General features: G+C 45.4%; 1 protein-coding gene across 1 annotated transcript in view; it reads left to right on the plus strand.

The window, feature by feature from the left end:
• The first annotated feature begins 462 nt into the window (after positions 1–462).
• Positions 463–26,184, plus strand: part of LOC135030978 (transmembrane protease serine 11D-like) — a 213,772-nt gene continuing 188,050 nt past the window's right edge. Inside the window, exon 1 of the mRNA XM_063953977.1 lies at positions 463–533. The gene's annotated coding sequence lies outside the window, so the exon portion shown is untranslated. The remainder of the gene's footprint in view (positions 534–26,184) is intronic.

A 26,184-nucleotide genomic window follows, 5' to 3' on the forward strand; every position in this document is an offset into this window, starting at 1 on the left:
AATTGTGGTTTATGCTGGACGTTGGTCCCGATGGCCTCCTGTCCCTTATGTTCATGTAATGTTTCCTTACTATGACTAACCACGTATAAATAAAGAATTTAAAAAAAAAAAGAAATACAATTCCGCTCCATGTCTAGAAATCTATCATCCATGGATTTCTTGAAACTTAAGAATAGTCTGGAAATATCTTTGTTAGCACATACATGTGAATAATAATTACATAAGTCATTGTGTACGGGCTCATCTATGCCACTAAATAGCAGTAAAGTACAGTACAAAAGAGAGGTCTAAGTAAATATTTTTCAGTGTTTGTCAACTGACTGCAATACAGCCTGGAAAGATACACAAATAAAGATCATTATTAGAGCAGGTGCTCTATATACATTGGTCTTTTGATTGCTATTATTATTGATTGGAGCATCATTTCCTGAAGCAGCATTAGAAGCCAGAGCTCAGGATAGATGGAGGATTGTGCTTGCTGGGAAGAGACCACACTGCATTCAGAACAGGACATTTCGGGTGCAAAGATTCATGTGAGTACTGTTTTTAATGTCCAGCATACATGCGTCAATGAAGGGACTGCTTTGTAATGTCTCCATGTTTGGGGGTTCAATCTTAAGGCTCAACATGAGCCCCAAAGTTAGTAAGATCTACTTCTTGAAGAAAAGACATTGATATTTTGCAGGATTTGTTTGTCTATTGTGTTTTACAAGATGTTCCATATACAGTAAGTGGCCACGAGAAACCTTATTTAAAATGCATGTAGCCATAGGGACCTGTGCCTTATAAACAGTGCAGGGATGTGTCACTTATGATTCCATTTGAATGTATGTATCTCTGATTTATTTCCCCCCCAAAGAATATAACAGCTGCATAATGGGGATAAGGTGTAATCAGGGAGATTGATGGACTATTCTCAGGGAGTGAGGGAGATTGCTGCTATTTCAGGGAGTCTCCTGTAGAATGAGGAAGGTTAGGCAACTATGAATCAAATCCTCGGTTTTATTAAACAAACAATCGATATTTTCTTCATTTGCAGAAATGCAATATAAAATATTACACAGGGCCTATTACACCCCAAAACTACGACACTTAACGGGTATAGCAGATAATTCCGATTGCTTTAAATGTTCACTGCCCGAGGCGGATATTCTTAATTGTCTGTGGTCCTGCAATATTGTACAATCATTTTGGAAAGGTATCCAATCCTATATCACTGACACTTTACATATCCCATTTACTATGACTATGCCCTCGGCTCTAGGGAATCACTATCCTCCATTGGTAGCTTCTAGGCCTGCAGTTGGTGTTTGCCTTTTCTTGGCTAAAGCAGCAGCTGTGACCAAGAAAACTATCTTGTCTAAATAGATCCAACCTGATCATATTTCTGTGACATTTATGCTTCCCAGACTTGCCTATGTCTATCAAATGGACTGGATTGAATGTTCATTAGATGCTGAATCAAGAGCATAAAAATGATTTGATATTTGGTTGCCCTATATTGTTACACTCTCTGCTGTGGAAAAAGACGACATCAGAAAGATAGTCCATCTGACCACATGGTATAATATGGCTGTTTTAAAAGGAGATGCTCCCCCTTTTTAATTGGGTTATTCAGGTTTTCTTTAACTTTATTTGATCTAATGATACCTTCTTTATTTTATATATTTGATGTCCCCTGCTGTAATGTCTTCATTGTGATTTTGCTCTTTTGGGGATGGGTTCTTGTCCCTTTGTTTGTTGATATTACTTTTACTTGATGTGGACTATATTTACTTATCTGCTATTCTGTGCATACCGCTGTCATTTGTATACTTAGTTATGCTTTTTCTTCTTAATAAATATATATTTTTTTAAATAAATAAATTCACATACATTAAACATCTTTCTTTTCATTAATTAATCTTTAAACATAGAACTTTGTATTCCACAGCCACGATCTAACACCGGCCCACTCAGAACACCAATAAGCAGGTTAAATGTGTATTTCACCTAAAGTAGCTCCTTTTCCTGCTGTTCACCAATCCTCTGTTTTCTGCACAGAGTTTCGGTGTTTAGGGTAAGGATATTCATAGAGGAGGAAGGCAAGCTCAATATTTACAGGATCAGGAATCAGATTTGAAAACCAAGTACAGGTTGAGTATCCCATATCCAAATATTCCAAAATACGGAATATTCCGAAATACAGACTTTTTTGAGTAAGAGTGAGATAGTGAAACCTTTGTTTTTTGATGGCTCAGTGTACGCAAACTTGGTTTAATACACAAAGTTATTAAAAATATTGTATTAAACGACCTTCAGGCTGTGTGTATAAGGTGTATATGAAACAAAAATGAATTGTGTGAATGTAGACACACTTTGTTTAATGAACAAAGTTATAAAAAATATTGGCTAAATGACCTTCAGGCTGTGTATAAGGTGTATATGAAACATAAATGCATTCTGTGCTTAGATTTAGGTCCCATCACCATGATATCTCATTATAGTATGCAATTATTCCAAAATACGGAAAAATCCCATATCCAAAATACCTCTGGTCCCAAGCATTTTAGATAAGGGATACTCAACCTGTATAAAATTGCCTGGCAGAAGCAACTCGGAAAGTAGCTAAAGGTCAAGGCTCAGAGAATGATCAAAGTGACGGGATCATACAAGGTCCTACACAGATAAACAACTGAGATACAAGCACTGAGTAAAATAAACTTAGGGATATATTCATCAAAGAGCCAAAGGGGATTTTGCCACAGTAATGTGATTATTATTGCAATCTCACTGTTTTTCTATGTTGAGCTTTGTCCCTTGCTTGTATGAAACAATAAAAAAATCAGTCTACAAATAATGTGCTAATCTTACACTTACCTGCCAACATGCCCATTTCAGGAGGGACAAAAAGCTGTGTTCCTGGACTTCCCTCTTAATTTAGAATTGCAGTCACCTGTTTTGAACAGATTAATTGATAACATATGTATTTCAATACAGGTGACTGAAATCATAAATTAAGAAGGAAGTCACGGACAAGAGAATTTTGTTCCTCCTGGAAAGGGTCATGTTGGGAGGTATACTTACATACTATCAAGTTTAACTAAAACATCAATCCCTCCAACTGCCCTTCTAAAGGCCCATACACACTAGGAGATTTTTTTCCATAGATTTCAGTGAAAATGACTGTTGTGAACAATCGTTCTAGTGTGTACACAGCAAACGATGAACGATGCACATTCCCATCGTCGTTTAAAGCAGGTTGTCAGTTGTCCATGCATGCAGCTCAATCCTAGCCAGATCGTTCGTCGTTCAGATCATTTGTAAAATAAGCTCAGTCTGTACACTCAATATCATTTGTCAGGGACTCAAGGGAAATCGCTCATTTTCCAAATTGTTAATTGTTCTCATTTTTCAAGTCTTCTAGTGTGTACGGGCCTTATACATACAGTATATAAGTATACAGCCTCATCTTTTGACTCATCACCCTGACATTTTTTATTTCTAAACTATCCTTCTTTCGTTGATGGATGTTTAAAATTTAAAATGAGTTTAAAGTTTAAAATGAGTGTAACCATAACCAATAACTGCAGACACACTACGCACTGGGACGGGCGCCCAGCATCCTCTACGGACTAAGAGAAAAGGATTTACCGGTAGGTATTAAAATACTATTTTCTCATACGTCCTAGAGGATGCTGGGGACTCCGTAAGGACCATGGGGTTTATACCAAACCTCCAGACTGGGCGGGAGAATGCGGACGACTCTGCAGCACCGATTGAGCAAACACGAGGTCCCCATCAGCCAGGGTATCAAACTTGTATAGCTTAGCCAAAGTGTTTGAACCTGACCAAATAGCCGCTCGGCAAAGTTGAACCGGCGATACTCCTTGGGCATCCGCCCAAGAAGAGCCCATCTACCTAGTAGAATGGGTCACCACTGACTTTGGTACCGGCAATCCAGCCGTAGAACGAGCACGCCGAATCGTATCACAGATCTAGCGTGTAACAGAGACGCAGGCGCCCCAATCACGCTGGGGCATACCGGACAAACAGAGCCTCTGTTTCCCCAATCTGAGCCAAATTGGCGACATAAATATTCAAAGCCCTGACTACATCGAGAGACCTTGAATCAGCCAATGCTTAAGCAACCACAGGCATCAAATAGGCAGGTTTCTGCGAAACACCGAAACCACTTTTGGCAGAACTATTATCCGAGTTCTCAATTCCGCTCTATCCACCTGGAAGATCAAACAGGGGCTCTTGTGAGACCCAGCCGCTACTTCCAACATCCGCCTTGCGGACGCCAAAGCCAAAAGCATGACCACTCTCCAAGAGAGAAATTTAACACAACCTTTCATAAAGGTTCCAAACATTTAGACACAAGAAACCGCAATACCACGTCAAGGTCCCATGGTGCCAATGGGGCACAAATGGAGGTTGGATGTGCAGTAATCCTTCCACGAAGGTCCGAAGTTCCGGAAAGGTTGGCAATTCTTTCTTGAAAGAAAATTTATAAGGCCAAAACCGCACTGAAATGGAGCCTAACTTTAGGCCTGCACCCACACCTGCTTGCAAAGACTGGAGAAGAACGACCCAGCTGAAATCTTCCGTAGTAGCCTTCTTGGATTCACACCAAGACACACATTTTCTCCAAACACGGTGGTAAGGCTTTTCCGTTACTTCTTTTCTAGCCCGAAGAAGTGTGGAAACGATTTCACTGGGAATATCCTTTCTGGTTAGGATATGGCGTTCAACCGCCACGCCGACAAACGCAGCCGCGGTAAGTTTTGATACACGCCTGGATCTTGTTGTAACAGTTCCTCACGTAGAGGAAGAGGCCAGGGATCTTCTATGAGTAAATCCTGAAGAACTGGATACCAAGCCCTCCTTGTTTAGACCGGAACAATGAGGATCACCTGAACCTTTGTTCTTCTTACGTTTATCACCTTCAGAAGAGTGAAAACGGAGGGGACACATAGACTAACTGAAAACACCCAAGGTGTCCCGAGGACGTCCACTGCTATAGCTTGAGTGTCCGCTGACCTGGAACTATATCTCTGAGATCTCTCGTAGAGGCGAGACGCCAACATGTCCACTTTAGGCACTCCTCAAAGACTTGTCGCTTCAGTGAAAACTTCTCGATGATGACCGTATTTCTCCCGGATGGAGATCGCGTCTGCAGAGGAATCTATTTCTCCGTCGTTCACATCCGGAACGAAGACTGCTAACATAGCGTTTAGCAGTCTTTCCACCCAGCGGAAAACTTTTCCGGCATCTGCCATTGCCTCTTTGCTCCTTGTTCTGCCCTAGCGGCTTACTTACAACACTGCTGTCAAGTCGTCCGACAGAATTAACACGGGCAGATCACGAAGCATATGTTAATTGAAAATAGCTCTTAATTCAAGAAAGCTTATTGCAGACAAGCTTCCCAGCTTGACCTTTCCCTCTGGAAATTCTTCCCTTGCACGGATTGCTCCCCAGTCTCGGAGATCTGCATGCATGGACACCAGGATCTCATCCTGGATTCCGAGCCGTCGTCCCTCTAGGAGGTGAGAACTGAGCCGACACCACAGGAGTGAAAATCTGGCCATTAGGATTATATTCCGGCGCATGCGCAGGTGAGACCCGGACCACATTTCCAACTGGCCCCGTGAAAACCACTCTGGCATTTGACCTGCTCACCGAAAAGGCCTCATAGGCCGCACCGATCTTCTTCATCAACGGAACATATTGATGGATTGTCACTGCAAATCTGATCCGACTCCGGATCCTCAGACCTCTTTCCACAGGAACACACAGAACTTCAACCATTCCGTATCTACTCTGATACCCACCTCCGACGCCTGCGTCGTTGGGAATAACAGCCTTCCACTGTGTTGAAGAACAGTCGGAGAGAAAACAACGATTTGCACCACTTGGTCTTGACCTCGCCTTAATCAGGAGAGTGTCCCAGTACAGAACAACAAAAGCTCTTACTATTGAAAGAATACCATCCCACTGCCATCACTCCAGTGAAATGGCAAAGACAATCCTGGATATCCACCCAGGTAATCCGAATGCGAAAAACAACGCATTTAAACCTCTTAGTTTTTTTTGTTTTGTTTTTTTAAACAGGGACAGCAGGACAATGCCCTGAACCTGACGCACCTCTGGTATGGCGTCGCGTACGACCTCCCCTTCCAGAGGGGAAACGGCAAGATCTATTAGAAAAATCAGTGAGGGGAAACATCTATAACACCAGAATGTCCCCCTTTGGATTCTATAATTAACTCACAGGTCCTAGTCTATTCCCAGACTGACTGAAAAGTAGTAGACGAGTTCCCACCGGAGTGGGCTCCATCCAGATAGATTCAGCGACATGTGGTGGATGTGGTAGAAACAGAAAACGACATCCGCTTCTGCAAACCTAACCAGGCTGCAGAACTCTTACCTTTTCACCATCCACTATCTGCACAGAAAAGGAAAAAAGAACGGTATTGAACTGGTTAAAACGACTGCATCCCACAAAAGAATGCGTCACCAACCGTTGTGAAGGAGACTAACTCACGAAGTTAGATTTACCAGCAGTATCCGCCGAGATTGACTGAACTGAGGCATCCCCAAACAGCGGTACACCGTCCCAGGAAGAAACTCCAGTATCTCTCAGAGTCAGCCTCAGCATTCCCCCGGCCACACCTCCTGTATACGCACGGCAGCCTGGTGCAATGTTATAGAGAAGAACCAACATAAGGAACATCCCCTCTCTCTTTAGGGTAATTCTATCGGATGCCTTTCCAAATATAAACACTCCCTCATGTGCATGTAATGCAAATAAGCCCAAAGCATAGAAATAAAATATCACTTAGCTTCCTGTATACGATCCTTTGTGACAGGGCCCCGTGTCAACCAGGAGTTGACTTTCACAGTATTCTATCAGCGGCGGGAAAGGAATAAACATTCGGACTCCTTGTGAGGATCTGAGACCAACTCGTCACGGCCGACCTAGAGCTTTATCAACAGAGCGACCAGCACATGAGAAGGAATACTTTTACTGCAGCATTCATTATAAATCATAATATGATATACATAATGTAATATACAATTACACACATATCCTAAATATATATATATATATATATATATATATATATATATAAAACATACATATAAGCGGATTGTCCGGAACCTTCGGGTCCCTAGTGACATTAATGTGTTTTGAATGTGTATGACCATGTACTGAATGCCCCAGTTGTGGATCTACCAGGAAACATGATGGTCGACAGAAAACTTAGTATTCGTCGACAGCAGGGAGTAGTAACCAGGCAAAATAACATTCTTGCAACCCCGAGGGAAGTATACATAAATAAGTTTAATAACACTCCCCCACATATACTACCATGTCTTTGCTCGAGCTACAGGCCCATGGAACTGTACCATACACATACATATAAATATATATACAGGTATAAGGTAGTTACAACATGTTAATTTACACCCAGTAATAACAGTTGGTGCCGACAGGGTCACCCACATACTACTGTGTTTCCCATACAGTGTTTACTTTTGACAAGCATACAACTGCCGACCAGCCGATACTGCATCTACCGAATCAAGTACCCACAGGCGTCGGCGATGTTGAAAGTGATCCCCACAGCTGGTTGTGTCGACAAGTACCCACAGGCGTCGGCGATGCCGACAGTGATCCCCACAGGTGGTTGTGTCAACATATGTGGACTAAAATGCCATAGTGGGTATATCTGACAGGGAACACACATAGATATATGCACAACACAATGATTACATGGCCATTTCTAAAATAGTGCTATATTTAGTTTGTACTGTATACATTGCTTTTGGTGGGGACATTGAGAAAATGGCGCTGAATCCTGTTGTGAGGGCTAAGCCCCGCCCCTTCTTGGCTCACTTCAGCCCCTCTTTTAATAAAGCTTTTTATTAGTGATGAGCGGGTTCGGTTCCTCGGAATCCGAACCCCCCCGAACTTCAGCCTTTTTACACGGGTCCGAGGCAGACTCGGATCTTCCCGCCTTGCTCGGTTAACCCGAGCGCGCCCGAACGTCATCATCCCGCTGTCGGATTCTCGCGAGGCTCGGATTCTATCGCGAGACTCGGATTCTATATAAGGAGCCGCGCGTCGCCGCCATTTTCACACGTGCTTTGAGATTGATAGGGAGAGGACATGGCTGGCGTCCTCTCCGTTTAGAATAGAAATAGATAGAGAGTGAGACACTTGATTTACTGGAGCTTAGGAGTACTCAGAGAGTGCAGAGTTTACTAGTGACTGACCAGTGACCACCAGTGCAGTTTTATTATTATTTAATATAATCCGTTCTCTGCCTGAAAAAAAACGATACACAGTGACACAGTATACCATATCTGTGCTCAGCCTCAGTGTGCTGCATCATCTATGTATATCTTACTGTGCTGAGTGCTCACTGCTCACACAGCTTAATTGTGGGGGAGACTGGGGAGCAGTTATAGCAGGAGTACATTAACAGTGCACACTTTTGCTGCCAGAGTGCCACTGCCAGTGTGACTGACCAGTGACCACTGACCACCAGTATATTGTGACTGTCTGCCTGAAAAAGTTAAACACTCGTCGTGTGGTGTTTTTATTCTATAAACGCATTCTGCTGACAGTGTCCAGTAGGTCCGTCATTATATAATATATACCTGTCCTGCAGTAGTGATATATATATATTTTATATATTTTATATCATTATCATCCAGTCTATATTAGCAGCAGACGCAGTACGGTAGTCCACGGCTGTAGCTACCTCTGTGTCGGCAGTCGCTCGTCCATCCATAATTGTATACCACCTACCTGTTGTGTTTTTTTTTTCTATCTTCTTGATACTAGTAGCTTACTTTAGGAGTCTGCAGTGCTGACAGTGTCCAGCAGGTCCGTCATTATATAATATATACCTGTCCGGCTGCAGTAGTGATATATATATATTTTTTATATCATTATCATCCAGTCTATATTAGCAGCAGACGCAGTACGGTAGTCCACGGCTGTAGCTACCTCTGTGTCGGCAGTCGCTCGTCCATCCATAATTGTATACCACCTACCTGTGGTGTGTTTTTTTTTCTATCTTCTTGATACTAGTAGCTTACTTTAGGAGTCTGCAGTGCTGACAGTGTCCAGCAGGTCCGTCATTATATAATATATACCTGTCCGGCTGCAGTAGTGATATATATATATTTTTTATATCATTATCATCCAGTCTATATTAGCAGCAGACGCAGTACGGTAGTCCACGGCTGTAGCTACCTCTGTGTCGGCAGTCGCTCGTCCATCCATAATTGCATACCACCTACCTGTTGTGTTTTTTTTTTATCTTCTTGATACTAGTAGCTTACTTTAGGAGTCTGCAGTGCTGACAGTGTCCAGCAGGTCCGTCATTATATAATATATACCTGTCCGGCTGCAGTAGTGATATATATATATTTTTTATATCATTATCATCCAGTCTATATTAGCAGCAGACGCAGTACGGTAGTCCACGGCTGTAGCTACCTCTGTGTCGGCAGTCGCTTGTCCATCCATAATTGTATACCACCTACCTGTGGTGTTTTTTTTTTTCTATCTTCTTGATACTAGTAGCTTACTTTAGGAGTCTGCAGTGCTGACAGTGTCCAGCAGGTCCGTCATTATATAATATATACCTGTCCGGCTGCAGTAGTGATATATATATATTTTTTATATCATTATCATCCAGTCTATATTAGCAGCAGACGCAGTACGGTAGTCCACGGCTGTAGCTACCTCTGTGTCGGCAGTCGCTCGTCCATCCATAATTGTATACCACCTACCTGTGGTGTTTTTTTTTTCTATCTTCTTGATACTAGTAGCTTACTTTAGGAGTCTGCAGTGCTGACAGTGTCCAGCAGGTCCGTCATTATATAATATATACCTGTCCGGCTGCAGTAGTGATATATATATTTTTTTTATATCATTATCATCCAGTCTATATTAGCAGCAGACACAGTACGGTAGTCCACGGCTGTAGCTACCTCTGTGTCGGCAGTCGCTCGTCCATCCATAATTGTATACCACCTACCTGTTGTGTTTTTTTTTCTATCTTCTTGATACTAGTAGCTTACTTTAGGAGTCTGCAGTGCTGACAGTATCCAGCAGGTCCGTCATTATATAATATATACCTGTCCGGCTGCAGTAGTGATATATATATATATTTTTTATATCATTATCATCCAGTCTATATTAGCAGCAGACGCAGTACGGTAGTCCACGGCTGTAGCTACCTCTATGTCGGCAGTCGCTCGTCCATCCATAATTGTATACCACCTACCTGTGGTTTTTTTTTTTCTATCTTCTTGATACTAGTAGCTTACTTTAGGAGTCTGCAGTGCTGACAGTGTCCAGCAGGTCCGTCATTATATAATATATACCTGTCCGGCTGCAGTAGTGATATATATATATATTTTTATATCATTATCATCCAGTCTATATTAGCAGCAGACGCAGTACGGTAGTCCACTGCTGTAGCTACCTCTGTGCCGGCAGTCGCTCGTCCATCCATAATTGTATACCACCTACCTGTGGTGTTTTTTTTTTTTTCTATCTTCTTGATACTAGTAGCTTACTTTAGGAGTCTGCAGTGCTGACAGTGTCCAGCAGGTCCGTCATTATATAATATATACCTGTCCGGCTGCAGTAGTGATATATATATATTTTTTATATCATTATCATCCAGTCTATATTAGCAGCAGACGCAGTACTGTAGTCCACGGCTGTAGCTACCTCTGTGTCGGCAGTCGCTCGTCCATCCATAATTGTATACCACCTACCTGTGGTGTTTTTTTTTTTCTATCTTCTTGATACTAGTAGCTTACTTTAGGAGTCTGCAGTGCTGACAGTGTCCAGCAGGTCCGTCATTATATAATATATACCTGTCCGGCTGCAGTAGTGATATATATATATTTTTTATATCATTATCATCCAGTCTATATTAGCAGCAGACGCAGTACGGTAGTCCACGGCTGTAGCTACCTCTGTGTCGGCAGTCGCTCGTTCATCCATAATTGTATACCACCTACCTGTTGTGTTTGGTTTTTTTTTCTATCTTCTTGATACTAGTAGCTTACTTTAGGAGTCTGCAGTGCTGACAGTGTCCAGCAGGTCCGTCATTATATAATATATACCTGTCCGGCTGCAGTAGTGATATATATATATTTTTTATATCATTATCATCCAGTCTATATTAGCAGCAGACGCAGTACGGTAGTCCACGGCTGTAGCTACCTCTGTGTCGGCAGTCGCTCGTCCATCCATAATTGTATACCACCTACCTGTGGTGTTTTTTTTTTTCTATCTTCTTGATACTAGTAGCTTACTTTAGGAGTCTGCAGTGCTGACAGTGTCCAGCAGGTCCGTCATTATATAATATATACCTGTCCGGCTGCAGTAGTGATATATATATATTTTTTATATCATTATCATCCAGTCTATATTAGCAGCAGACGCAGTACGGTAGTCCACGGCTGTAGTTACCTCTGTGTCGGCAGTCGCTCGTCCATCCATAATTGTATACCACCTACCTGTGGTGTTTTTTTTTTCTATCTTTTTGATACTAGTAGCTTACTTTAGGAGTCTGCAGTGCTGACAGTGTCCAGTAGGTCCGTCATTATATAATATATACCTGTCCGGCTGCAGTAGTGATATATATATTTTTTTTATATCATTATCATCCAGTCTATATTAGCAGCAGACGCAGTACGGTAGTCCACGGCTGTAGCTACCTCTGTATCGGCAGTCGCTCGTCCATCCATAATTGTATACCACCTACCTGTGGTGTTTTTTTTTCTATCTTCTTGATACTAGTAGCTTACTTTAGGAGTCTGCAGTGCTGACAGTGTCCAGCAGGTCCGTCATTATATAATATATACCTGTCCGGCTGCAGTAGTGATATATATATATATATATTTTTTATATCATTATCATCCAGTCTATATTAGCAGCAGACGCAGTACGGTAGTCCACGGCTGTAGCTACCTCTGTGTCGGCAGTCGCTCGTCCATCCATAAGTATACTAGTATCCATCCATCTCCATTGTTTACCTGAGGTGCCTTTTAGTTGTGCCTATTAAAATATGGAGAACAAAAATGTTGAGGTTCCAAAAATAGGGAAAGATCAAGATCGACTTCCACCTCGTGCTGAAGCTGCTGCCACTAGTCATGGCCGAGACGATGAAATGCCATCAACGTCGTCTGCCAAGGCCGATGCCCAATGTCATAGTACAGAGCATGTAAAATCCAAAACACCAAATATCAGTAAAAAAAAGGACTCAAAAATCTAAAATAAAATTGTCGGAGGAGAAGCGTAAACTTGCCAATATGCCATTTACCACACGAAGTGGCAAGGAACGGCTGAGGCCCTGGCCTATGTTCATGGCTAGTGGTTCAGCTTCACATGAGGATGGAAGCACTCAGCCTCTCGCTAGAAAAATGAAAAGACTCAAGCTGGCAAAAGCACAGCAAAGAACTGTGCGTTCTTCGAAATCACAAATCCACAAGGAGAGTCCAATTGTGTCGTTTGCGATGCCTGACCTTCCCAACACTGGACGTGAAGAGCATGCGCCTTCCACCATTTGCACGCCCCCTGCAAGTGCTGGAAGGAGCACCCGCAGTCCAGTTCCTGATAGTCAGATTGAAGATGTCAGTGTTGAAGTACACCAGGATGAGGAGGATATGGGTGTTGCTGGCGCTGGGGAGGAAATTGACCAGGAGGATTCTGATGGTGAGGTGGTTTGTTTAAGTCAGGCACCCGGGGAGACACCTGTTGTCCGTGGGAGGAATAGGGCCATTGACATGCCTGGTGAAAATACCAAAAAAATCAGCTCTTCGGTGTGGAAGTATTTCAACAGAAATGCGGACAACATTTGTCAAGCCATGTGTTGCCTTTGTCAAGCTGTAATAAGTAGGGGTAAGGACGTTAACCACCTCGGAACATCCTCCCTTATACGTCACCTGCAGCGCATTCATCATAAGTCAGTGACAAGTTCAAAAACTTTGGGCGACAGCGGAAGCAGTCCACTGACCAGTAAATCCCTTCCTCTTGTAACCAAGCTCACGCAAACCACCCCACCAACTCCCTCAGTGTCAATTTCCTCCTTCCCCAGGAATGCCAATAGTCCTGCAGGCCATGTCACTGGCAATTCTGACTAGTCCTCTCCTGCCTGGGATTCCTCCGATGCATCCTTGCGTGTAAAGCCTACTGCTGCTGGCGCTGCTGTTGTTGCTGCTGGGAGTCGATGGTCATCCCAGAGGGGAAGTCGTAAGACCACTTTTACTACTTCCACCAAGCAATTGACTGTCCAACAGTCCTTTGCGAGGAAGATGAAATATCACAGCAGTCATCCTGCTGCAAAGCGGATAACTGAGGCCTTGGCATCCTGGGTGGTGAGAAACGTGGTTCCGGTATCCATCATTACTGCAGAGCCAACTAGAGACTTGTTGGAGGTACTGTGTCCCCGGTACCAAATACCATCTAGGTTCCATTTCTCTAGGCAGGCGATACCGAAAATGTACACAGACCTCAGAAAAAGACTCACCAGTGTCCTAAAAAATGCAGTTGTACCCAATGTCCACTTAACCACGGACATGTGGACAAGTGGAGCAGGGCAGGCTCAGGACTATATGACTGTGACAGCCCACTGGGTAGATGTATGGACTCCCGCCGCAAGAACAGCAGCGGCGGCACCAGTAGCAGCATCTCGCAAACGCCAACTCTTTCCTAGGCAGGCTACGCTTTGTATCACCGCTTTCCAGAATACGCACACAGCTGAAAACCTCTTACGGCAACTGAGGAAGATCATCGCGGAATGGCTTACCCCAATTGGACTCTCCTGTGGATTTGTGGCATCGGACAACGCCAGCAATATTGTGTGTGCATTAAATCTGGGCAAATTCCAGCACGTCCCATGTTTTGCACATACCTTGAATTTGGTGGTGCAGAATTATTTAAAAAACGAGAGGGGCGTGCAAGAGATGCTGTCGGTGGCCAGAAGAATTGCGGGACACTTTCGGCGTACAGGCACCACGTACAGAAGACTGGAGCACCACCAAAAACGCCTAAACCTGCCCTGCCATCATCTGAAGCAAGAAGTGGTAACGAGGTGGAATTCAACCCTCTATATGCTTCAGAGGTTGGAGGAGCAGCAAAAGGCCATTCAAGCCTATACAACTGAGCACGATATAGGAGGTGGAATGCACCTGTCTCAAGCGCAGTGGAGAATGATTTCAACGTTGTGCAAGGTTCTGCAACCTTTTGAACTTGCCACACGTGAAGTCAGTTCAGACACTGCCAGCCTGAGTCAGGTCATTCCCCTCATCAGGCTTTTGCAGAAGAAGCTGGAGACATTGAAGGAGGAGCTAACACAGAGCGATTCCGCTAGGCATGTGGGACTTGTGGATGGAGCCCTTAATTCGCTTAACAAGGATTCACGGGTGGTCAATCTGTTGAAATCAGAGCACTACATTTTGGCCACCGTGCTCGATCCTAGATTTAAAACCTACCTTGGATCTCTCTTTCCGGCAGACACAAGTCTGCTGGGGTTCAAAGAACTGCTGGTGACAAAATTGTCAAGTCAAGCGGAACGCGACCTTTCAACATCTCCTCCTTCACATTCTCCCGCAACTGGGGGTGCGAGGAAAAGGCTCAGAATTCCGAGCCCACCCGCTGGCGGTGATGCAGGGCAGTCTGGAGCGACTGCTGATGCTGACATCTGGTCCGGACTGAAGGACCTGACAACGATTACGGACATGTCGTCTACTGTCACTGCATATGATTCTCTCCCCATTGAAAGAATGGTGGAGGATTATATGAGTGACCGCATCCAAGTAGGCACGTCAGACAGTCCGTACTTATACTGGCAGGAAAAAGAGGCAATTTGGAGGCCCTTGCACAAACTGGCTTTATTCTACCTAAGTTGCCCTCCCACAAGTGTGTACTCCGAAAGAGTGTTTAGTGCCGCCGCTCACCTTGTCAGCAATCGGCGTACGAGGTTACATCCAGAAAATGTGGAGAAGATGATGTTCATTAAAATGAATTATAATCAATTCCTCCGTGGAGACATTCACCAGCAGCAATTGCCTCCACAAAGTACACAGGGAGCTGAGATGGTGGATTCCAGTGGGGACGAATTGATAATCTGTGAGGAGGGGGATGTACACGGTGATATATCGGAGGATGATGATGAGGTGGACATCTTGCCTCTGTAGAGCCAGTTTGTGCAAGGAGAGATTAATTGCTTCTTTTTTGGTGGGGGTCCAAACCAACCCGTCATTTCAGTCACAGTCGTGTGGCAGACCCTGTCACTGAAATGATGGGTTGGTTAAAGTGTGCATGTCCTGTTTATACAACATAAGGGTGGGTGGGAGGGCCCAAGGACAATTCCATCTTGCACCTCTTTTTTCTTTCATTTTTCTTTGCGTCATGTGCTGTTTGGGGAGTAGTTTTTGGAAGGGCCATCCTGCGTGACACTGCAGTGCCACTCCTAGATGGGCCAGGTGTTTGTGTCGGCCACTTGGGTCGCTTAACTTAGTCACACATCTACCTCATTGCGCATCTTTTTTTTCTTCTTTGCGTCATGTGCTGTTTGGGGAGTAGTTTTTTGAAGGGCCATCCTGCGTGACACTGCAGTGCCACTCCTAGATGGGCCAGGTGTTTGTGTCGGCCACTAGGGTCGCTTAGCTTAGTCACACAGCTACCTCATTGCGCCTCTTTTTTTCTTTGCGTCATGTGCTGTTTGGGGGGTGTTTTTTGGAAGGGCCATCCTGCGTGACACTGCAGTGCCACTCCTAGATGGGCCAGGTGTTTGTGTCGGCCACTAGGGTCGCTTATCTTAGTCACACAGCTACCTCATTGCGCATCTTTTTTTTCTTCTTTGCGTCATGTGCTGTTTGGGGAGTAGTTGTTTGAAGGGCCATCCTGCGTGACACTGCAGTGCCACTCCTAGATGGGCCAGGTGTTTGTGTCGGCCACTAGGGTCGCTTAGCTTAGTCACACAGCTACCTCATTGCGCCTCTTTTTTTCTTTGCGTCATGTGCTGTTTGGGGGGTGTTTTTTGGAAGGGCCATCCTGCGTGACACTGCAGTGCCACTCCTAGATGGGCCAGGTGTTTGTGTCGGCCACTAGGGTCGCTTAGCTTACTCACACAGCTATCTCATTGCGCCTCTTTTTTTTCTTCTTTGCGTCATGTGCTGTTTGGGGAGTAGTTTTTGGAAGGGCCATCCTGCGTGACACTGCAGTGCCACTCCTAGATGGGCCAGGTGTTTGTGTCGGCCACTTGGGTCGCTTATCTTAGTCACACAGCTACCTCATTGCGCCTCTTTTTTTCTTTGCATCATGTGTGCTGTTTGGGGGGTGTTTTTTGGAAGGGCCATCCTGCGTGACACTGCAGTGCCACTCCTAGATGGGCCAGGTGTTTGTGTCGGCCACTAGGGTCGCTTAGCTTACTCACACAGCTACCTCATTGCGCCTCTTTTTTTTCTTCTTTGCGTCATGTGCTGTTTGGGGAGTAGTTTTTGGAAGGGCCATCCTGCGTGACACTGCAGTGACACTCCTAGATGGGCCAGGTGTTTGTGTCTGCCACTTGGGTCGCTTATCTTAGTCACACAGCTACCTCATTGCGCCTCTTTTTTTCTTTGCATCATGTGTGCTGTTTGGGGGGTGTTTTTTGGAAGGGCCATCCTGCGTGACACTGCAGTGCCACTCCTAGATGGGCCAGGTGTTTGTGTCGGCCTCTTGGGTCGCTTATCTTAGTCACACAGCTACCTCATTGCGCCTCTTTTTTTCTTTGCGTCATGTGCTGTTTGGGGGGTGTTTTTTGGAAGGGCCATCCTGCGTGACACTGCAGTGCCACTCCTAGATGGGCCAGGTGTTTGTGTCGGCCACTAGGGTCACTTATCTTAGTCACACAGCTACCTCATTGCGCATCTTTTTTTTCTTCTTTGCGTCATGTGCTGTTTGGGGAGTAGTTTTTTGAAGGGCCATCCTCCGTGACACTGCAGTGCCACTCCTAGATGGGCCAGGTGTTTGTGTCGGCCACTAGGGTCACTTAGCTTAGTCACACAGCTACCTCATTGCGCCTCTTTTTTTCTTTGCGTCATGTGCTGTTTGGGGGGTGTTTTTTGGAAGGGCCATCCTGCGTGACACTGCAGTGCCACTCCTAGATGGGCCAGGTGTTTGTGTCGGCCACTAGGGTCGCTTAGCTTACTCACACAGCTACCTCATTGCGCCTCTTTTTTTTCTTCTTTGCGTCATGTGCTGTTTGGGGAGTAGTTTTTTGAAGGGCCATCCTGTGTGACACTGCAGTGCCACTCCTAGATGGGCCAGGTGTTTGTGTCGGCCACTTGGGTCGCTGAGCTTAGTCATCCAGCGACCTCGGTGCAAATTTTAGGACTAAAAATAATATTGTGAGGTGTGAGGTGTTCAGAATAGACTGAAAATGAGTGGAAATTATGGTTATTGAGGTTAATAATACTTTGGGATCAAAATTACCCCCAAATTCTATGATTTAAGCTGTTTTTGGGTTTTTTTTGAAAAAAACACCCGAATCCAAAACACACCCGAATCCGACAAAAAAAATTCGGTGAGGTTTTGCCAAAACGCGTTCGAACCCAAAACACGGCCGCGGAACCGAACCCAAAACCAAAACACAAAACCCGAAAAATTTCCGGTGCTCATCACTACTTTTTATGCCGACAGGGGTCCGTATACTGTGTCTATGCACTGTATACATGCTTTGCCAGCCTTATTTGAGGTATATATTGCCACCCAGGGCGCTCCCCCCCTGCGCCCTGCACCCTTGTAAAGCCATTGGTGTGTGGGAGCAATGGCGCGCAGCGCGACCGCTGCTATATACTGGCGGAGGTTTCGTACACGGTGCCTGGGCACCGAATATGCATCTTATGCCAGTGTAGAGACCATCAGTAACTTGCTGCCCAGGGCGCTCCCCCCCAGCGCCCTGCACCCTGTGAGTGCCATTGGTGATGTGGGAGCATGGAGCGCAGTGCGACCGCTGCGCTGTACCTCCGTTACTTAAGTCTTCTGCCGTCACTGAAGTCTTCTGATCTTCTGTATACTCACCCGGCTTCTTTCTTCTGGCTTCTGTGAGGGGGGTGACGGCGCGGCTCCAGGAACAAGCAGCTAGGCGCACCAAGTGATCGAACCCTCTGGAGCTAATGGTATCCAGTAGCCTAAGAAGCAGAGCCTTTAACTCACAGAAGTAGGTCTGACTTCTCTCCCCTCAGTCCCACGATGCAGGGAGCCTGTAGCCAGCAGGTCTGTCTGAAAATAAAAAACCTAACAATAAAGTCTTTTAGAGAAACTCAGTAGAGCTCCCCTAGTGTGTGTCCAGTCACTCCTGGGCACAGAATCTAACTTAGGTCTGGAGGAGGGGCATAGAGGGAGGAGCCAGTTCACACCCATTCAAAGTCTTATAGTGTGCCCATGTCTCCTGCGGATCCCGTCTATACCCCATGGTCCTTACTGAGTCCCCAGCATCCTCTAGGACGTATGAGAAAATTAGTTTATCCTAATATACTGTCCCCCTAGATAACTTTCAAATTGTATTTATATACAGGCTGAGTATCCCTTATCCAAAATGCTTGGGACCAGAGGAATTTTGGATATCGGATTTTTCCGTATTTTGGAATAATTGCATACCATAATGAGATATCATGGTGATGGGACCCAAGTCTAAGCACAGAATGCATTTATGTCACATATACACCTTATACACCCAGCCTGAAGGTAATTTTAGCCAATATTTTTTATAACTTTGTGCATTAAACAAAGTGTCTACATTCACACAATTCATTTTTGTTTCATATACACCTTATATACACAGTCTGAAGGTCATTTAATACAATATTTTTAATTACTTTGAGTATTAAACAAACTTTGTGTACATTGAGCCATCAAAAAACAAAGGTTTCACTATCTCACTCTCACTTAAAAAAGTCCGTATTTCGGAATATTCCGTATTTCGGAATATTTGGATATGGGATACTCAACTTGTAGTTACCAATATTTGATAATCACCCACAGAAAGAAAAAAAAAACATTCTGAAGAAAAGGAAAATTGAGGAAGTCCCCAAAAAGTAGTATAGTAAAGGTGAAAAAAAAAAAAGTGTTGCTAACTAAATTGTTCTGGCGTGGCAATTAGCTTAGGGGTAAATCATGCAGCTTATTGAATTTCCCCGATAGAGCGTGGAACAGAGAGAGGAGAAACCGGGAGATAGAAGGGATGCAGTCAGAATCTCGTCTATCAGTATACCAACAGTCAGAATACTGACGCCGGATTACCGACCCTATTCTGAATGCTGACACCGGGCATCCAGAATGGGTAAACCATCCCGGTGCCGGAATACCAACAGCCGGGATCCTGAACGAGGACACCCCATGCCGCAAGTCTGGTAAACCGCGGGTGAGGGGGTGGTTAGGTGTAGGCTGCGAGGCGGGGAGGGGGGGGGAGGTTAGGGTTAAGTTGCGTCCTGGGGGGTTAGGGTTAGGCTGCGGGGAGGGGATGTTATGGTTAGGCACCCCCCTTGAGAGGGGTTTGAGTTTGGCTGCGGCGGGGAAGGTTAGGTTTAGGCCGCGGGGATAGGGGGTTAGGTCTAGGCACCTCCGGGAGGTGGTTAGGGTTAAGCACAAGGGGGAGGTTAGGGTTAGGCTGCGGGCAGGGCGGTTTAGGGATAGAGGGTTGGGGAGAGGGGGGAACTGATATAACATGTGCAGAGAGAGTTAAATTTGGGTGGGGTGTGTTCAATCTGAAATCTAAATTGCAGTAGAAAGATAAAGCAGCCAGTATTTACCCTGCACAGAAACAAAATAAGATTGAACACACCCCACTCAGATCTAACTCTCTCTGCACATGTTATATCTGCTCCCGCTGCAGTGCACATGGTTTTGCCCAACTGCTAACAAATTTGCCTCTACGATCAGGTCCGAATTACCCCCACAGTACTTGTTTATGCACTTCTTTTAACTTGGTTGCAACATATTATGCTATACCTAATATTGGATTAGCATGTGAATTTGTTATATAACGCTGGATATCAGACTTTTGTAATGCTCTGCCATGTAAAAACCCTACTGTATACCTTAAAATGACCTCTGTGGTAACACAGTTCCATGCACCACATTATCCTTTTGTGTGGTAGGACCAGTAAGCTGTTTGCTGTTGATAGTTAATATAACACCACCCAGTAAACAAACAATTGTCCACATTCTTGTGTACAAGACAGCATTAGCTATTGTACATTGCCCAGTCTCACCCCAGCAAAGGGTGTACTGTTCTCTAGACAGGCTGTACTAAGAAGCCAGTAGTTGCAGCTGGGAAGATCATGTTGCCAGGGTAAAAGGAATGCTGTTGTCTTATCAAATATTAGCTAGCTTACAGTATTACGTTCCAAGTAGGATTTATTATACAACTCAGATAGCCTTAGGTAATCTACATTCAGTAAAAATTATACTGCTCTGGTAGGACGGGCAAGTTTACAAAGATCAAAATCATCCATTCTACATGGAGCTGGGAGACGCCCAAAAAAGTTCTAATCAGCCAGTAAGTACTAACAACACGCCCTCCATATTCAGTAAGCTAAGGAAAAGCAGGCTATGCAACTCTCACAGGAATCAGGGCTTTGTTTTGAGCTGCTTAAGTGTTATTTGAATAAAAAGCTTGCAATAAAGGATAAATAAGGCAAAAGTGTGTATAGACAATATACTTAGTTGCCATCAAACATTATTGTAATAATTATTAATATCATCATCATCATCATCATTGACACCCACAGGTTCTAGAGATTTATTCATGGAAAGGGTTCTAGTTTTGAATAAAGACGAAATGCAGATTACAATTACCATTCTACATTGTAAATAAAAACCTTACTATGAATTAAATAATTGAAGTGGATTACGTAAATACAAACAACTAAAATAAGAACCAAGGGCCTAATTCAGCATGAGTTGTAGTTACGCGAAAAACCACAAAATGACAACTCCTTTTTCTAGCGTGTGTGTGTGTGTGTGTGTGTGTGTGTGTGTGTGTGTGTGTGTGTGTGTGTGTGTGTGTGTGTGTGTGTGTGTGTGTGTGGAAGGGGGGGCGGCCAGCACAGGGCAAGGCCGCCCGCATGCCGGGTTCTTCCCCTCCTGCTGAAATGCGAGCACTTCACTAAACAGTGAAGTGCTCCCGTATTAAGGGTAGCCCTCTGCCTTCACCTAGCTGCGAAGGCAGTCGCCGGGCTGCCATGTTTCGGGTCACAGCGGCTGCATGTGATGTCATGCAGACGCAGAGCTCAGCCCCGCAAATGGTCCAGACTGTGCCCCTCCAACGCCACATTGCCGCCTCCAAAACACTGCAATGCCGCCTCGTGCTGACTCTTAAACTGCGTTTGCATGTCACCGCAGTTTAAATCCTTGCGCAAGCACTTCAGTGTTCAATGCTGAATTAGGCGCTAAGTTCAATTATGCTTATTTGAGTCATGCTACCTAAGTGTTGGTAATGGTTGCTCTTTTGTGGCTGACTCCTTAATGTGCATAATAAGGCAACATAGATGCCATCAGACAGGTTACCACTGATATTATTTAGACATGACCATGACAGTGGAAAATAAATGTACTTGACTACTATTTTTTTCCCCAAAATATTTTTATTTTGGCTTCACAGATGAGTAAAAGCGGTTTTAACAATGGTAATATATAAAAGAATAAAAAGCTAATTAACAATAGTCATCACTACTATTCAAAAATATAAGCCAGTTTGGTAATTACGTGGTTAGAATAAGGTGTAAAGGTGAGTGCACTCACCAGACCTTGGCAAGCTAAACACTAAGGGCCCCATTTAACAACAATGCTTATTACCAGCGGCATATTTTTGTTTAGTATCGTAGTGATACTAATGAATGTGCCAGTGATATCCCCATCCTCAGCAATATCCTCCACGCTGCTGCTGCCAGTCTGCGCTGGTAGCCTATCGCTGCCAGCGACTGGCTGTTGTGGCATGCACACTGGCCAGCCTGCACATGTGTATTACACTTTCACCCAGCGGGGACACGGCGTTGCCTGGAAAGCTTTGCTGATGCCGGAAAAGCTGTTGCTGGGTCCTCCCTGCCGGCAATGTGGACCGTATTGCTATAGCCATTTATAGATGGCATAAGTGGTACAGTGATAAACAGCGGTAAACTAAGCTTACTGCTGTTTGCTGAGCACTAAAAGAGAACATAACCACTTTACAGAGTGCTGAAGGGACTATGCCTCATTGTTAAATGGGGCCCTAAACCTTTTTTTATTATCATTTAGTTATCTTAATTCTAGCTGTACAAGGAACTTAGGGAAAGATTTAGACATTTTTAGCAAGATTTAGCATACATTTAGCATACACAAGATTTAGCATACATTTAGCATACACAAGATTTAGCATACATTTAGCATACACAAGATTTAGCATACACAAGATTTAGCATACATTTTAAGTAGTGAGCACCAAGGAATAATGAACCGAGGCAATGGAAGAGTCAAATAGAGGCATTAAAATAAAATAAAATAATCTAAAATAGGATCGACCCAATGAACCAAAAATGTACTCCTTAATCCAGGTATTCCCAACCACGGTCCTCAAGGCACACCAACAGTGCAGGTTTTAGTGATATCCAGGCTTCAGCACAGGTGACTTATTTAGTAGCTCAGTTATTTTGATTTAACCATCTGTGCTGAAGCCTGGATATCACTAAAACCTGCACTGTTGGTGTGCCTTGAGGACCGTGGTTGGGAATGCCTGCCTTAATCACTTAACTGGCATAAACGTATGTGATACAACCGGAGCCAGGAGTGCGTTACCTGGCCTGGTCGTATCAAATATGACGGCGCTAGCCGGCTGTGTTTACCCTCTGTATGGAGGAAATCCTTTCTGCATAAGTGCAGAAGGGCCTTCATCACACTGCAGTGGCCCCCTGGGAGTGACGTGGCATTCTTTGACCGCCGACATCTCCCAAAATCGTGCCCCTGAATGCCTTGCATTGCAGAGGCACTAAACGTGTGAGGAGCAGGGACGTGCAGTCAGGGGAGGCCTGTCATTAATGATTACAATAATACAAAGATACTTATGACACATTCTGTGTCATAAGTATATGCTTTATATTATTATATTTTTTTTTACAGTGTAAAAAATAAAAACAGGCTTAAATTATTTTCGGAGGCACAGAGAGCAGTGCCTCCCGCTGCCAATACTAAAGGGTCGGAAGCGGGGGGCGGGGCTAAGCAACGGGAAGTAAAAAGCCCATTTAAAAAGCGCTGTAAGCGGCACTAGTGTGAGTGCCTCAGTGACAGGGGCGTGCTTTCAGCCCATATGAAAGCATGTCCCTGTCACTGAGGCATAAATGATTGGCCACCATATTTCCCTGGGGTCCAGCCCACCTTCACTGGAACGGACTCCTTAGTGGAGGCCCCTGCACTGCTCACCTCTCATTGATTGCCGCTCTCACTGCCGCCAGGATTAGTGTGACGCAAAGGTAAGTGCTGGCGTCACACTTAGGGGGCACCGCAGCCCGACATACAGTACTTGAGCCGCCGCCACCATCCACGGAACTACGTATTCCTCCCCGCCACAGGTCAGTGCCCCCGCGCGCTGTAGTTGCAGCGCAGCCAGAGAGCCGGCCAGTGTGTATAACCAGCCATCCCCCGTTGCCGTGCTGAGCGCTGCTGTGCACTGACCATGGGCTGCCCTGTGCTCTGTGTTTCAGAGAGCAGGGCAGCCCTGGTCAGTACACAGCAGCGCTTGGCATGGAGATGTGCGCATTGTGTGTATAAGGGGGGGGGGGGGTCTGTGGGGTGCCAGTGCTGCGGGACAGGGGACATTCTGTGGGGTGCCAGTGCTGCGGGACAGCCATTCTGTGGGGTGCCAGTGCTGCGGGACAGGGGACATTCTGTGGGGTGCCAGTGCTGCAGGACAGGGGCCATTCTGTGGGGTGCCAGTGCTGCGGGACAGGGGCCATTCTGTGGGGTGCCAGTGCTGCGGGACAGGGGCCATTCTGTGGGGTGCCAGTGCTGTGGGACAGTGTCTGTGGGGTGCTAGTGCTGCGGGACAGTGTCTGTGGGGTGCTAGTGCTGCGGGACAGTGTCTGTGGGGTGCTAGTGCTGCGGGACAGTGTCTGTGGGGTGCTAGTGCTGCAGGACAGTGTCTGTGGGGTTCTAGTGCTGCGGGACAGTGTCTGTGGGGTGCTAGTGCTGCAGGACAGTGTCTGTGGGGTGCTAGTGCTGCGGGACAGTGTCTGTGGCAGTGGCGCACCCAGGGGGGGTTTCCGAGCACCCAGAAACCCCCCTCCACTAAAAAAAAAAAATATATATATATATATTTTTTTTTTAAGCTGCATGAGTATTATTAATGGCTGTCTAGCGTCCTCTGCAGCCTGCTGTTTTCCTGGTGGCACTTGTAAGTGCAATAAAAGTTTACTTTATTTTAATTATAGTACATATATATCCATGTGCATACATATATACACATGTATATACATACATACATACATATAAACACACACACACACACACACACACACACACACACACACACACACACATATGATATATATATATATATATATATATATATACACATGTGTATATATATGTGTACTGTATGCAGTAGCAGATCTTGCCACGGGCAAGCAGGACTTTTGCCCGGGGCGCCGCCTTCCGGAGGGCGCCGGCGCCATCCGGAGGGCGCTGCACCAGGGCAAGATCCGCTACTGCCCACCTGCCCTCCGCTAATGCCCCCAGCTGCACGCTGTGACCCGCTGCCCGCTCCCCGCTCCGAAGGGAACTAGACGCATAGCGTCTAGTTTCCCTTCATGGAGAGGACCTTTACTGTGCGATGCGCGATGACGTCATCGCGCACCGCCCAGCAAAGGTCCTCTCCACGAAGGGAACTAGACGCTACGCATCTAGTTTCTCTTCGTGGAGAGGACCTTTGCTTTGCGGTGCGCGATGACGTCATCGCGCACCGCACAGCGTTTCAGCAGCGCTACTCTGAACAGGGAGCGTAACTGACTACGCCCCCTGCATGAAACCACGCCCCCTACTTCCCGCCCGGGGCGCAAACAGCGCTGGAACCGGCCCTGACTGTATGTGTATGTACATATATATATATATATATATATATATATGTATGCATGTTTAATATGCTATGTATATGTGTATATGTATGTGTGTGTGTGTGTGCGTGTATGTGTATATAAGGGGTTAATCTATGGTTAGCTCTTATTAACCGTGGCCACTAGCTTTCTCATGCACCCCTGTGTGGACTTTATTATCCTGAACCTGTCTCAGCTGTTTTTTAGCAATCATCTTTGAGCCAGTGCAATAGGTGACTAGTGTGCCTTTAAAAGCCATAAAGTCTGTGGCAGGTACACATTACATCTAGCAGGCAGATGATGCAGCAGTGTGGTAGTCAGGTTTTAAGACTCTGTGATAGTGTAGGACCTGTATGAAGGTGGGGTACCTTGAATCGGTATACAGGCTTCCGTGCATTGGCCAATCCACCAACTAAACCCCCATCATTTATTTATTGAATTGTTGAGGATAAGTGAGTTTACTTTGGTGAGTGCTGGGTTCTCTGTTTGTATTTATTAGAGCGATGTGGTCATGGGCTACATGCACCCCGCCCTGTGAGTGGTAAGTACAGCTGTGTACCCCGCTTCTGTGGTGGAGAGTGCAGTGTTACATGCACCCCACCCTGTGAGTGGTAAGTGCATAGCTGTGCCCCGCTTCTGGTGCGGTGAGTGCTGTGGTTTTTACTCTGTGTGTATATATATATGTAGATATATGTATATATATATATATATATATATATATATATATACACACACACAGACACACTAGTTTTACGGTCCCAGCTTATACCGGGTCACCTCAGTCCCCACCCCCGTGATTGGCTCCGCCCAGTTCTGGAAACCCCCCCATGCAAATCCTGCGTTTGCCACTGGTGGGGTGCTAGTGCTGCAGGACAGTGTCTGTGGGGTGCTAGTGCTGCGGGACAGTGTCTGTGGGGTGCTAGTGCTGCGGGACAGTGTCTGTGGGGTGCTAGTGCTGCAGGACAGTGTCTGTGGGGTGCTAGTGCTGCGGGACAGTGTCTGTGGGGTGCTAGTGCTGCAGGACAGTGTCTGTGGGGTGCCAGTGCTGCGGGA

Source organism: Pseudophryne corroboree, chromosome 2 (genome assembly GCF_028390025.1).
Source record: "Pseudophryne corroboree isolate aPseCor3 chromosome 2, aPseCor3.hap2, whole genome shotgun sequence".
NCBI classification, from domain to species: Eukaryota; Metazoa; Chordata; class Amphibia; order Anura; family Myobatrachidae; genus Pseudophryne; species Pseudophryne corroboree.